The following is a 16,059-nucleotide window of genomic DNA, read 5'->3' on the forward strand; positions in this document are numbered from 1 at the left end:
TGATACAGAAAACTCCAGACTTATTTCCCATATTTTTTCAATCAAACCCCGTTGCTATACCACCTAGCATTAACAACGTGGTACTAAAAGGCCAAATGTGAAATCTTCGATCAAAGGTTATATTTGTGATACACTACAGCAACAGACTAAATTATGCTTAGTGAGAAAGGTAAGGAGATTGAGCGAGGTATCTATGAAATTTTCAATCGATCGTAACACAGATAAACGAAGAATTAAATGGCCAATATCTGAGAGCTCAATCGATTTTTCTGTAGCATGTCATATGGGGAATCTACACGCGCATTAATCCTTATATAAATTTTACCTGATATTTTACTTTACTCCTCGTCTTTAGAAACTTCGCTGATGATTTGAGCGAAAATAAATCTAAAACACTAACATTACACACTTTAACTATCTTATTGTATGTGAGACTTTGCTCATCAAGCTTCTCTAACACTGTATGCATCTGTCAATCTCAGATGTTTGAGTTGGTGATTAATTCATTGTAAATATAATAACACAACACCCACATATGTAGTTTTTTTACAACCGTTTAAATTAGTGTGTAACTTGTTTATAAACCGTTCTACAGTGACCAGTTATTCCACTCTCTTTTGAATAATTTAATGATATACTAATTAATCTTATTATGTTCAATACACCAAACACTCATGGTTGAAGAACTGTTCTTCAAGCCAATGGATCCCGTTTTTGGATACATGGAACTGAATATTAGTTTTATGAAAAATAATAAACCATTTCCATCATTTTCTGGAAGACGTGAAGGCCATTTTTTGTCCACCCTCAAATTAACTCCGCATTGGAAGTCCAACGGTTTGCGAAGATAATTTCAGAGATATCTTTCTTTAAGGACCTATTAGTCTTGAGCACGAACGCTTAACCTCTAGACCACTGAGCCGACCGGCATCCAACGGTGTTAGTGTCTAACTCCAATCAATCCACGAAATTGCGCCAACATTTACCATTGTCTTAAGTGAGTTACAATCTCACAACAAACCAGGGTTGAACTCCGCTGGCCACGGCTTCTACTTAACTGTTGGAAATGTTCATCTTAATGAATCATCTTTTACTTTACAATATATATATATATATATATGGTTCTTCTTCATTATAGAATAAAGAGATTGTACTAAGTCCAGACAATTGTAAAACAATTATTTACAATATTTTATTAAAACCATAAAATTATAAACAAGTCTGATCAGGTTATTTAGAGTTATAATTCATATGAAGTCTAGTGACCTTTTCTAGATGTAATATAGGCGGTAGGAATAAATTAAGATTACAAAATGTTCACTATTATGTAGTTCTCTTATTGTCTTTTATTTCATGAAATTGGAATTTCTTTGATAATTATTATAATGAAATGACATAGGAGATCATATTATAATTCTGTTGGGATATTCAGAAAAATATCCCAAAAAAATTATCCTGTTAAGTCTAATGGTATCCTTGGACTTGAAATGGCATCATTTACCTATTGGTCAATATTTATTTCACGTATCATTTTCCAGTTGTCCAAATCTTGTACAAATGTTGTTCCATATTTTATCGTACGTTTTGGTCTGTTTGGTTGATATACAAAACCGAGTATGTTTGAAATAAATGATTCATATTGCAGAGGCTGAGACTTGCGTTCTGGACTTAACTGGCTGGGCTAGGCAGGAAGCAGGGCCAATCAGAACTCTAGGCTGCTCATACGGGTTTACATGTCATTGATCCGATCGATAAGTCACTGCTCTCTAATCGGCGGTCATAAGATATAACAAATTCATTGTAATACTCGTTCAGTATAACACGTATTATTTCTTTTGAATGAATTCAGTATAAAACTCATAATTGTATTTCGACTATTTTCAATTATATGCAGTATTTATTGACTAATCATCAACCGTCAGTTATAAATGAGTGTATTTCAGTTAAAAAATAAAGGTTGCCGTGTTTTTGGAAGGTGAATAAAATCTTCATTCATCATCAGTTTTTTTCTTCCTCTCTTTTAAATCATGCAAAACTCAGTTTCCTGTGGTTACATCAATGACCTAATATAATTTAACAGAATAGTAACGAAGTCATTTTAAAACAGAATTCACCTTTCAACAAGGAAACTTTGATTTTAAATTTTGATTTGTGTAAACTATTTATTGCTTAGTTCAATTTTATTTTTGAATAAACTTCATTCATTGCTCGCTTTACATGATATTCTGTTGTTTAAATATATATGTGAATATGTGTTAGCCGTCATCGTGGACGCCATAGTTATTGATTTTAATTGAGTAAATGACCCAGAAATCTTCTTGATTAAATTCAATTTCATTGTTTCAAATGACTATTTGAGATTGAATAACTGATACGTGGTCAGTGAAAGTAAGATTTAGTTGACCAATAAATGAAGACAGACAGACATTAAGCATAACGACTAATGCAATATATGTAAAGGGTTGATTTCACGGTTATTGGATTCAGATTTCACGTTGTGTGACTGGTTTATATTTTATATCAATAAATTGTGATTCTGATCTATTATTATCTGGTTATCAATCGTTGGTTAGATATTGTGTGTGTAGGTAGCACGTGATCTAACCTAGTGGGCTAATTATCTCGCATAGAGTATCGTAGTCTAGTATGCTCAAACATACAGTCCCATCTATTAGCTTCTAGTCTAGCCCAGTGTTATTACATTTCGTACTAAAGTTCAGAGATATTATTTTTGGCTTTACAACAATATTTAAAGAAACATAGTTCTTAATTATACTTCTTTATTCTGATGAAATGGACTTTAGATGAAATCTGCTCTATTATAAGTAAATTATTGCGAGACTATAATTTATGGACGAACCAATCACGTATATGATAGCAGGTCTCGGATATTGGCGTGAAATTCACTCATCCATTTGGCTAAATAGAGTTTTGGCATTATAACTGACGTCAGTTCATGATGAAAACCCTAAATCTAATTCTGAAAATTACCCATCAACTGTAAATCATCATTCGAATCCTTCACACTAATTTATAATACTCATTTGTTCTTATTTATTAGGTGAAGACTCTCAAGATCAATCTAGCGTCACTCAAAGGTCGTTCATACATTATAGTCTCACCTACATTATGATTAAGAAATAATATTCAATCTGGTGAAATCTTATTACACTTAACATTGTTATTGACCAATAATAATTATTATTATGAATGCCATTTTTTTCTTCGAGTCAGTCAGTTCAAAAAAGAAAATCATAACTGTTTTCACATAGTAATGTTGAAACTTCAAACTATCTTTATAAATGGAGCCAGAAAAAAAGTTTATCTTTCAGTATTTTCTCTTTCACCTATATTGTATATATGTATATATCTTTATTTCCCCCCCCACCTCCATTGCGTTACAAGCTGTCTGTTTTATTCAGTTGCTAATGTCTTATGGTAACTATTAACATGTCTAGTTTTTTATGTTCATCACCGTTACAACAACGTAAGAATAATCGAATACATATATATTTCCCCGTTCATAGAGAAGAGATAAATCAATTTCCAGCATTGATTGGCAACAATATTAATAGAAAATTTATAAATTTTATTTATTCAGTCAAAAAACACCTCCTCCCCTCCCCCCCGTCAATTTTTTGTAACCATTTTGTTGTAGGAGTTTCGTTTCTTTAAATTGAAATAAAAATGCCTGAATCGAATGATGAATATTTTGTCCAATAAATTTTTATCAAGTTTTACAACTATAAATCCAAAATTGATATTTTAACGAAAGTGGCTGAGTTTAAAAGTAAATATGCCTATATTTTTTTAAAATCACTAACTGATCTTCGTTAGAACACCATTGAAAACCTAGAAGCATTGGATGACTAATTTGTTTAAGTGTGAAATCCCTCCGCGGTGTATATCTGGGAGTTAAGCGTCCGCAAGTGATATTGAAGGTCCTGAGTTCAATACACGATGGTGGGATTGTATTTGCGAACTGTTGAAGAGTTCCATACTAAAACGAAGCAGTCGTTCAATATTTCCAATCTTCTAATAGTGATCTAGCTAAGATCACTCCGTGATTTGAAATATGAAAAATCCCAAATCTTCACAAAATGTTCTTTACTAATATATTGAGAATTGTTAGTAAAATAAATTAAAACTATTAATGTTTAACTGGCTAGGATGCAATGTTAACTTGAGTAGGTTTATAAGTGGTATAGGGTTGGAGAAATGGTTACTTAGTTAAAAGTCCAAATCAAACGTTTGATCGAAGGCTGTTTGGTGTAATAGCAGGATAAATTGAGTAATGGCTAGAATTCCTTGTGTGTTCACATGATTATTATAATAATAACTGAAGGTAATAAATCTCAATTGCGAAAATACAATGTAAGTGACCAAATATCCATTAAACAAATGAGGTTATATTATAATTAAGCTGAATATTGAGTTATTTGGCTTAAGGTTGATCAAGGTAAAGAAGAGGTAGAAAGTACCCCTTTGTATATTCAAAGATCCTACTATTTAACCTCTTTGGATATCTCTTCTTCCCTTTAGAGGACCCTGTGTCACGAAGATTTCGTTATATAATTACAAGAGTGATGAATTCTTAAAAATGATTGATTCACTTTAGCCATAGGATCTGTTTGAACAAAATGGGCTAGAATAGAAGTGTCAACAGTTTTAAATACTGCTTTATTAAGATATTCACGAAAATGAAGAAGTGAATTACTTACACATATACCAATACAAGTTGCTTCACAGGAACAATTGAATTGACATATGTCCTGTTCTTAAACTTGGCTTCTTTTTTAGAACATAAATTTGGATTGATAACTGTGGAATTTAATGAGAATTTATGGTAAAGAATATTCTACGTTTAGTTAATATACTTTTGTTTTAACAAATGAGGACTTCCTAAACAATTAAGATTAAAATAAGCTGAAAAATCATTTCAAAATTAAGAATTACATTACACGTATTTTGACCTAAGTTTGGAGTCTTCAGGATTAGGCATGGACGAGCTAGAACAGGATTGAATTTTAGAATTTCAGGTTTCATGTAAGTATGTGAGTGTTGTGTTGGGATCCAGAGGTTCATATCTCCCAAATTCAATCAATTCATGAAATTTTTGATATTAACCACTTGGCGTGAACAATCTCCAAATGAATTAATTTTCCTAATGATCTAATTTCTTAAAGCAACAAATCTAAACTAAACATACCGAGTTATTTACAAATTATAAAAGCCAGCCACTCGAGAATGTATTAGATTCAGATCAACTAAGAATGAGAAAAATAAAGCCAGTATATAATAAATTAAGGAAGACTGTTTAATAAATATATCACCGTGGATCAAATGTATACAATTATAAAGCGAAATTCAACAAGTCGTACGGTTCGAGATCAATCTGAGATAACAATCGATATGATTGAAAATACACATAACTATGTGAAGATTTCAGGCACTAGTCAATCACAAGTATAGTTGTCAATGTGAACTAAATGTATATTTGTGGAGATATGTTAAAAGTCTCACTTCTATTTAGACTTGACACTGATGATGTAATTTCAAATGATAATGAAAGGTTCCAGACTTATTTTCATGAGTTCGATCCCTGACTTAGTTATGAGGCAAACTACTGAGGAGACACGTAGCAGAAAGAAACAGCTGTCCAGTGTTACTATATTTTCAACGGTACCCCAAACTGACGTTAAACAATGATGAATACCAGATAAAATTAAATTAAACTCTTCAAAAAAGCTTCATCTATTTTTACTGACCCACTTTATTTCATTTTGTTAACAGTCCTGAAATATTAACTATTCATACATTCTTTTATTTTGAAGAAGGTGGGAATAAAGATGTGAACAAAACAACAGGAAATCATTTTATTTTGTTTGATTCTCGTTGTGGTGTATGCTACTTATGTCTGTCGACATAAGTAGTATGCAACATAAATCGGAAGTGGAAAATCTGGCAATAGAAGACTAAGAAGATCAAGTTGAAGAGAAGAGAATAGAAAGGGAAATAGAAAAGTATTATAAATTGTATGGATCATACAGATTATAAAAGACAAATGATGGAAATTTGCAAATGAAATATTCAATGTATGGTCGTCATATTTTGCCAAGATATTCTGTAATTTTATATTGATCAGTGACACTAGCTGTCCCTACCTGAGTTTTCGTTCACAACATCGTCAGATGCTTGCGACCTGCAATATTTAAAAACCATATTTACAAAATTCATTCAAATTACCTAATTGGAGGAGTTTGGTTGGAAGTCACACAAAAGTAAAGTATAGGGAGGATGTAAATATATTGTAATTATATATATCTATGTAAAAGAACATTCTACTGGCTTTGATAATGAGGAGAGAAAGAGCTAAGAAAATTTACATGATGCAGTGAAGGAATATTTGTCACCAAGCAACAGAAAAATTAATAACCATCTCCTTTTGAACACATAAATCAGGTTTCGACATTTGATGGCAAAGGCTTCATCGAACTTCATAAGACAGAAGTTTGACTGTTTACTAATTACCTCGAGAGATTTAAAAGTAATGATTTTCAAATAGATAATGCATAATTGTGCTACAGTTCTTTAGCGTGTTTGAAGGCTTACCGAAACATGTTTAAAAAATTTCAGATATGTTATCCTTTCTATTCAGCTGACGTACCTGTTTTGGCGGGCACACATAAATTTCTAAACACAGTTGGAGGTAACATGAAATGGGTGCTTGTTGATCTTTGATTAGGTTATTGAACATGTTGTTTTATACAGAATTAATAGTTTAGCTGTTGAGTACGTTATGGCTAATACAGTGTTAATCCTTCTTCTGATTGTGATTGTGACATCATCACCTTTGAAGTTGAGATTTATAGATATTAGTTTTTTCTTATTGACTATGGTCACTACAGTCTTGTTTTCTTTAGATTTTTTTTTTACATTTCTCAATAAATTTCTGTGGGTAGTGGTCATCTCTTGGGCATTTTACAACGATTGTCAATTCTTCGTCCAGTTTATCTATGAGGTACATATTTTTTCTACCCTATGAAATAGTGTTTGATCAATTCTTTCTTGTAACATTATTTTTGGATTCAAAAGTTTAGTTTTTTGAATATGGGTTCCAATGACTTCAGTAATGTACAAAAGACGAACTTGTAAACCTTGGGGCAAATTTGATAGGATATAGTAGATAACCATAAATGATTTATTCAATTCAATTTGATGACCTGTATTCATCAAGTAAGCAAAAATAGAACTTTTAATCCTTTTCTCAAACAAGACAGATGATGTTCTATTATGCGATGACGGACTTGCCAAATTGATTAATTAAGTAAATAAATCAATGAATGTCAGGAACTTCAATGAATAAATTAATTATCAGAAGGGGTTTGTGGAGATTTTAGAAATTTCACAGATTTAAATCATGAGTCAATTGAAGTTAGACCACCATGGAAAACCTGGGAGCACTGGACGGCCGTTTCGTCCTAGTATGGCACTTCTCAGCAGTGCGCATCCACGATCCCGCCTAGCGAGATTCGAACCCAGGACCTATCAGTCTCGCGCCAAGAGCTTAATCAACTAGACCACTGAGCCGGCATCCAACGGTGTTAATGTCTAACTTCAACCAATCATCTGCTCACTAGTGACTGACTTCAAGAGATACTACTGGAGTTCTAGTGAGAAGCCGTTACCAGTGGAGTTCAATCAGGTCTGTTGTTAGATATCAGCTCATTGTTGACAATGGTATACGGTAGCGCAACTTCGTGGATTGGTTGAAGTTAGACATTAACACCGTTGGATGCCGGTCGGTTCAGTTGTTTAGTGGTTAAGTGCTCGCGCGAGATTGGTAGGTCCTGGGTTCGAATCTCGCAGGGGGCGAGGTCGTAGATGCGCACTGCCGAGGAGTCCGATACTATGACGAGACGGCCGTCCAGTGCTCCCAGTTTTTCCATGGTGGTCTAGCTTCAACTGACTCATGATTTCAATCTGTGAAATAAATTAATTCTTATAAAACTTGGTTTATTGATTAAAAAAATTACAGAAAAAGAACTAATAGAAATCGACTAATCAAAGTAAAAAAGCCGAACAAAATTATTATGACATATGAAATGAAGAAATTTAAGGATTAATATAACGTATACTTAAACATATATATGTATATATGACAAAAATCGATTTTGTATCCTTGATAACTAAAGGTGGTTTTTTTTTCTTCAAATTATATTGTATCCATGTCTTATTCTTTTCATCAGATCAATATTATTCTCAATGTGAATAGATTATGTTTTTTTGGATTAGAGAAGTAAAAAGTGATTGGAGAATATTTTATTGATTAATCTACCTTATTTAACTATAGTTAAATAACTAATTATATATGATCAGAATAAATGAGAAGTTTGTCTTTTTTTTACAAGGATTTCAAGATAGTCAGTAATATATAAGTCAAAAGTAGATGGATAGTGATTAGCAATGGAATTAAGGATACGCGTCACTTCGTCCTATTTAAGACTTGTCAGCTTGATGTACCTGCATCTTAGAGTTGATGTTTACTCTCTAGGACTCGAACCCAGTACCATTCGCTTTAAACATCATCGCGTTATCCACTTAGCTACTGAGTCCTGTTAACCAGTTGCTTATTTATAAAGCTTGTGACCTAAGGCAATATCGTGGCAGTCCGCAAATATGCCAAAAAGAGACTGATCAATTACATTTGTTTTTGTTCGTATTAACTTTTGATTCTTATATTAAGTTGATTTGATCAACACTAATTAACCATATAATATACTTATATTTATAGAATTTTATTGGAAATAATCTAAGCGATTGAAATTCAAATCAGAAATATGATGTCCATTATTACATTGACGAAGTCTAGACAAACTTACTAGGTGAACTATTGAAATTATATAAGTAATAATTTGAAAAGTTTCTGAAAAAGAATTCAATTTGTTGCCCATAAATGATCATTATCTAATAATATAAATTGACTTAAATAAGAAATGTAAATCACAGAATCTTAATATTATGATTAAAAATCAGTTCATATTTAAAACGGAACCAGATCTGATTCATTGTAGTTGTACATTACTGAGAAGTTACATGTCAGACTAGAACGGCTACCCAGTATTCTTTAGTTTCAAATGACTTTGTCTAACTAACGTCATTAGATGATAATAAAGTGTCTAGGAACAATAAACATTGATTATATAGGTCACAATAGATATAAATTATACATTTTGTAAAAGACATATTCAATATGTCTAGAATTAAATCATTTCAGCATATTACTTACTTACTTTACTCACGCCTGTTACTCCTAATGGAGCATAGGCCACCGACCAGCATTCTCCAACCCACTCTGTCCTGGGCCTTCTTTTCTAATTCCATCCAATTCTTGTTCATTTTCCTCATGTCTATCTCCATTTCTCGGCGTAATGTGTTCTTTGGTCTTCCTCTTTTCCTTTGACCTTGAGGATTCCATGTGAGGGCTTGTATTGTGACGCAGATTTCAACATATCACTCTGAATAATTCAATACAAATTTCTTGAAATGAATAATAGAGAATTAAAATTATCAAAGGAAATAAAAACAATTCTGTCACTACAACCGTATTTAATCATACTAAATTGTTGATTTTGTGGTTTGATTATGAATGATTGAATTCATTAAGAAAAAATTGAAACTATGGATATAATTTAAATAAAAATCTGATTGGATACATGTAATGATTGTGAAAGTGATATTATTTATACGATATAAGTTGTTATGTTACTGGGAAATAAAGACGAGAATTTAAAAAATGACAATCGATAGATAAATGTATGTTGTCTAGGTGATTGTGGCAATCAATAATTGGAGATATTAAGCGATATGGCTCAGTATTGTTCATAATGAAGGAAGTGTATTCATCCTTCGTCTTCTCTTGAATAATTTTCTGGTTAGCGTGTATTTTAGCTAGTTAGTTTTCTATGGGATGTGGTCGTTAACCCCATGCTCAACCCTCCTCCTTTATCCGGGCTTGGGACCGGAAGTAGCCCCAAAGCGGCTCCGAGTGGAGTTTTTCTCTTGGATACCGAGTTTAAAAATTTATTTATTTAAACACATAAATATTGATACAAGGAGAAACCACATTAATCATTCGATTTGTGTGAGGATTGGGATACTGCCAGGGTGCCCAGACCGAAGCACGTGGTTTACTTATGGCACCACACTCGGAGCATTCGACATAAAGGTCTGATCCACATGGCAGTGGAGCAACGTAAGGAGATCCAGTCACATGGTAACCGGTGAACAACAATAGGTTCATAGTCCATTTGTTCTATCAGGATTCTGGAGCCCATGTGCACCATTAGTTTGGAATCAGGGTTTTTCAACTCCCCTACATGGACCCTCCGTGTTCACCAACCCATTTAAAGTGTCGGATATTCGCCTTTCGTCCTCTCAGTTTCGTAAACAACAGTAATGTCGTGAGAAGGTAGTGAGTAAGACTTCCCTGGTAGTGGTTGTATGCACGTGGCCAATTGAAAGCATTTCGAGGGGAAGAGTTGACTGTTACACTCTTGTCCGTACCAGGGCATTGGGAGGCAGTTGAAAAATTACTTTCATAAAACCCTTTTGGTGAACTTATTTTTTCTAGAATTATATTTTATATGTATATCTTTTTACTGCCACTGATAATGTAGTGAACGACAACAAAGGCGAGGACAAACAAAGACATCAGAATACAACATTACAGAATAACTTAGTAAAATCTAAGAACCATACAGCACATACTTCATTTGCAAGATATTCACCAACTGTATCAGACTTTGTTGTTCCTTTATTTTCATATTAGCTAATCTATGTTCTCGTTCTCTTCCCTTCAATGTTCCGAACCTTCTGCCTCTAGGCATTTCACTGTCGATTGATGATAGATACTACTTATATCTATCGACATCACAATATTACTAATATTAATATATTGAGAATCATATAAATAACGTCATCTCGTTCTATTGATGTAATATGAATAATCAAACCGATTTACGTATGTGCAAATTTCTATATTACTTATTATTGAATAACTAATTGTAATGTGGATCATTAATTTACTTTTTTGATGAATACAACAACAAAAAACATTCCTATCTCAAAAATACTCTAATCATATCCCTTAGGTATACACAATCGTACATCAAAAAAGAAATGTCAAATTAGTAATAAATAGATAATCAGTGGTATGTCATTTTCATTCTTACACTTCAGATGATAACATATTTCGTAACATTAACCGTTTTCCAATGACCTGATATCTATTAGGGTTAATATTAATTCACAGACTAATTGATCAATGCTAATTTTCCAGAATTTTCGTACACATAGTTCCATTTATTATCTTGAAGAGAGTAAAAAAAAGATTGATGTAGAATAAGATGAATTCATAATTTTGAATGGAATTGAATGGTTGCTATTAATCCGTTCTTAGTTACTGCATTAAAAATCCAACTGTAATTTGTTAACTGGAAAGGATTGCCCAGCACAGGGTTGGATGGAGAATGCTGGTGAGTAGCCTATGCTCCTTCTCGAGGAGTAACAGGCGTAAGTAAGTAAGTAAGTAAGTAAGTATGGTTTCCATTCATTAATTCGATGTTCTAGAACTTCCTTTCCCATACTATTTATCTGGAATAAAACTTTTTATGGTCTTATTAAGTCTATTGGAATCTTCACTGTATCATGATAAACATATTCATTTCTTATCACCTTCGTATTTTTCAGTATGTCAATATTTAGGATGAGTTTGATATTAAAATATTATAGATTGTTAGCAATTGGTGAGAACTTAAAGAAAGATAATGAATTCATATTATTCTGCACAAATCATTGGTTCTACTCCCTTCAAGCATTCTACTAATTCTTGTTATTTTCAGCTATAATCATGTTTAATAGTGAAATAAATGTTATCCATTATTTTCATAGTTTCATCCACGAGTCGATCTAAGCTAGACGACCATGGAAAATCTAGAAGCACTGGGGGGCCGTTTCGTCCTAATGTGGGACTCATCAGCAGTACTCAGTGATCTAGAGGTTAAGCGTTTGCTTGCGTTACCAAAGGCCCTGGGTTCAAGTCCCACGTGCAGGATCGTGGATGTGCAATACTGTGGAGCCCAATACTAAAACGAAACTGCCATCCAGTACTTTCAGATTTTCAATGGTGGCTCAGCTTAGATCGATTCGTAAATTAAACAGTGAAAATACTGCAATCTCCAAAACCCCCGACCCACACACAAACACTATTGTTATCCATTATTTAATGATATAAATAATGACTAGGATAAGCACTATCTTGTGAATTGTTAGTATTGTAGTGAACAAGAACACAAGTCAGGACTAATTGAATGTATTCAAACAAGAAAATACAGAATATCTCACTAAAATCTGAGAACCATACAGTAAATAACTTATTTGCAAAATATCAATCAGTTGTCTCAAACTTGACTGTTCCGTCTACGAATGTCAATTCATCTTCTCAGATTTCAATTGTTCCTGCATTTTCATACCGTTCCCGTTCTTTCCTTCTCGATTTTCTACTGAAATACATTCTACACTTGACCATCGTTATATACTACTTATATGAATATAAGTAGCTCACATCACAGTAATAATGCTTATTCTAAGTTCATTAATTGACTGACTAGATTAGTAATTTGGGTAAAACTCTATTTTACGGACGACCTTTGAACGTATTTTTAAGTGACCTTGAGGACATTAGCCAATCAGAATAGAGTTAGTATAAAGTAAAAATAAATTATAAAAAACTCATGAATTACAGCGGATATTCTTCTTTTACATGATTTAAAAACTTGTTAAGGATAGATAAAGGCTCAGATGTCCTGAAACCGTAGTGCATAGGGTTTGTGTCTAGGGTTTAGGGTTAAGGTTTAGGGTTAGGGTTCACAAACCCAAGTCTATGGAGGCATCTATACGCTTTCCAGTCATCGGTATATATCGTACTGCCAGGCTGCACGTACTGTAACATCTGCAAAAGCCACGGCCAATGTTACTGGTGACTTTATAATCCAATTTGCAACAATTATCATGATTTGCCATAGTCTGAGTCGTGATCGAGCGAAGAAAGTGCCAGTTTGTGCAGATTTTTTCCTCCAACATATAGAACAACTGAACACAATCTCGTCACGGTAGTCTGCACATCGTGCTGCAGTCATTTGATTGCCACAGTCACAGATACAGGAACTTCTTAATAGTCTCATCTGTTGTAGTCGCTCAACAATCACCTCTTCTCTAAAATCTGCTGTAAAACCATCAAATGTGAGGATCTCGCATTGAACTTAGCGCCGTGAACTTGAAATTCCTTCAACGCTTCTGATTGGATCGTCCATAAATTAGAGTCCTACCGTAATTTGATATAATTGAGCATGTTAATTACATGTATAGATATATATATGCAAAGATTATTTAATCAAATTAATGAATTCTTGTTATATTATGCAAATTTACTTATAAAGAATTACATTTGACCAATATTAATCAGATGCTGGATAGAGAGTCTATTTCTTTCATTCAATTGGTCAGATCTCATTAAATTAGGCTTTAAAAAGAAATATTATACTGATAAATTGTTTAGAATGTTATTTCATTTTATAGTCTAGAAAGTATGTAACAGAATATATTAAAAGCATTTTCTAGTTCATTTATATATGCGTGTATGGATGGATGGATGGATGCTAACTAATGACTAACTTTGGGAGGTTATTATACAGTTTTAGTGAGAAACTATGGGAAATGTTTTATGACCATGTTGTGAGTGAGATAAATTTCATCAGTGGCTATAGAAACGACGGTCAAACAATATCACAAATTAGAAACATAAACCTTTATTTGTTAGGTTGGTGATCTGAAGGTTAAGAGCTTCATAGAAAACCTGACGGTTCTGGAAGGAAACAGTCATTTGGTGTTTCCTGATTTTTGATTGAGATCATGAACCGATTAATGTTAGACCATCACAATTGAAAACCTGGAAGCACTGGACGGCCGTTTCGTCCTATTGTGGGACTCCTCAGCAGTGCACATCCACGATTCCGCGAGCGGGATTCGAACCCAGGGCCTTCGGTCTCGCGCGCGAACGCTTAACCAACTGGACCACTGACCCGGCATCCAATGGTGACAGTTTCTAACATCAACCAATCCACGAAATTGCGCGACCAACTTCCGTTGTACTGAGGTAGATACCTATCTCTACCCGACAAGGATTAGCTCCACTGGTCACGGCTTCTCACTAGAACTCCGAGAATTCCCTCACGAAGCTAGTCACTAGTGAGCACATGTTGATTACTAGTATAGGGATTGTGGAGATTATTAAGTTGGTCGCGCAATTTCGTGGATTGGTTGATGTTAGAAACTGTCACCATTGGATGCCGGGTCAGTGGTCCAGTTGGTTAAGCGTTCGCGCGCGAGACCGAGGGCCCTGGGTTCGAATCCCGCTCGCGGAATCGTGGATGCGCACTGCTGAGGAGTCCCACAATAGGACGAAACGGCCGTCCAGTGCTTCCAGGTTTTCAATTGTGATGGTCTAACATTAATCGGTTCATGATCTCAATCAAAAACTTAATAATCTCCACAACCCATATACTAGTTTCCTGATTTGTCAGGGCTTTTTAAACAAAATCAATTCATTATATGAAACTTCAGGTGATAATAATCATAACAAACAATAGACCCAAAAGGAACAATAATTCCACATGATGTATAGTTTTTCTCAACTATTGTCTTGCCTACAACTGACCTTATATTGATTGATCACTGTGTAGCAGATAATATTATTTTCATCTAGTTATTAGTGCCGACGGAATTCCAGGGTTTTTTGGTGAAAAATTCCAACACCTTACGTAACATAGCGCACATGGTGTTAAGTCATCCAGACTGATAGCCATATTGGAACTTGATCGACAAATATGATATTGGTCACTATTTAGTGATCTGTATCTCAGTCCTACACGTGGTTAATCAAAGCCAGTCTCAGATTTTTAATCTATGATATACGGGTTTGAATCCCACAGTGTTCATCAGTAATTTTGAGACTGAAGGTACTCTTGTTGGTGAGTACCAAATAGCACGGAATCGAAGTATTGAGTATTATGACGACTAGCTCTAACAACCTGACATATAACTGCCTTTTACACTGTCGATGGTGACTAACTATGTACTCATCATTTTTTTATCTAAACTAAACTGTAAATTGTGAGAATAATATTCGGTTTAATGATATCTTACTGCTTTTATCATTTAGATGAGTGAATTAGTGTTAAAATACTCAATCTACAACCAACAGGTCACACACTCGAACCCCCTCCCCTTCATTTACTTTCTTCTGAGCAAGCGATTAGAACCATTAGCCTTTATACACAAACAATATGAGTCAAAACAGAATACATAAGTTTACTCATTGTAAATGAGTAACATTCTTTCTATTCTAATTAAAAGAAAATCTATTCATGACTTTCATTGTACGTAATTTTTATAAGCATTTAATAAACTATACATTAATTCTTAAGTAATTTTAGTAGTATTAAGACAATGATCGACTTAACCAACTCACCATTGTTAAAATGTGTTATGAAACAGTTGAAGACAAAATCTTTGTTTTATAATAAGTGGATGAATTCAATCGGTAGGAACCCCTTGATATGTATTACGTGTTTTAATTTTATTTATTTATTCAAACATATAAATGTTGGTACAATGGGGCACCGAATACATATGTGCCACACAAGTCACTTGATTTGTGTGTGAACTATGATGCTGCCAGGGTGCCCAGACAGAAGCAGGTGGTTTTCTTAGGGGACCACACCCGGAGCTTTCGACGTCAGGAGATCCAGTCCCATGTTAGCCCGTGAACAATAATATCTTCTAATACTATATTGAATCTCCAGAGTTCAAAACCCATAACAAACATCAGTTCCCTAAAAATTGCAGATATATCTTGCAAACAGTTTTCGATTAGCACAAATAAAACCAATGTGAAACAGGGTTACTTGTCAAACACCTTCAACTATATATTTTCAAAAT

Source organism: Schistosoma haematobium, chromosome 2, assembly GCF_000699445.3.
Source record: "Schistosoma haematobium chromosome 2, whole genome shotgun sequence".
NCBI classification, from domain to species: domain Eukaryota; kingdom Metazoa; phylum Platyhelminthes; class Trematoda; order Strigeidida; family Schistosomatidae; genus Schistosoma; species Schistosoma haematobium.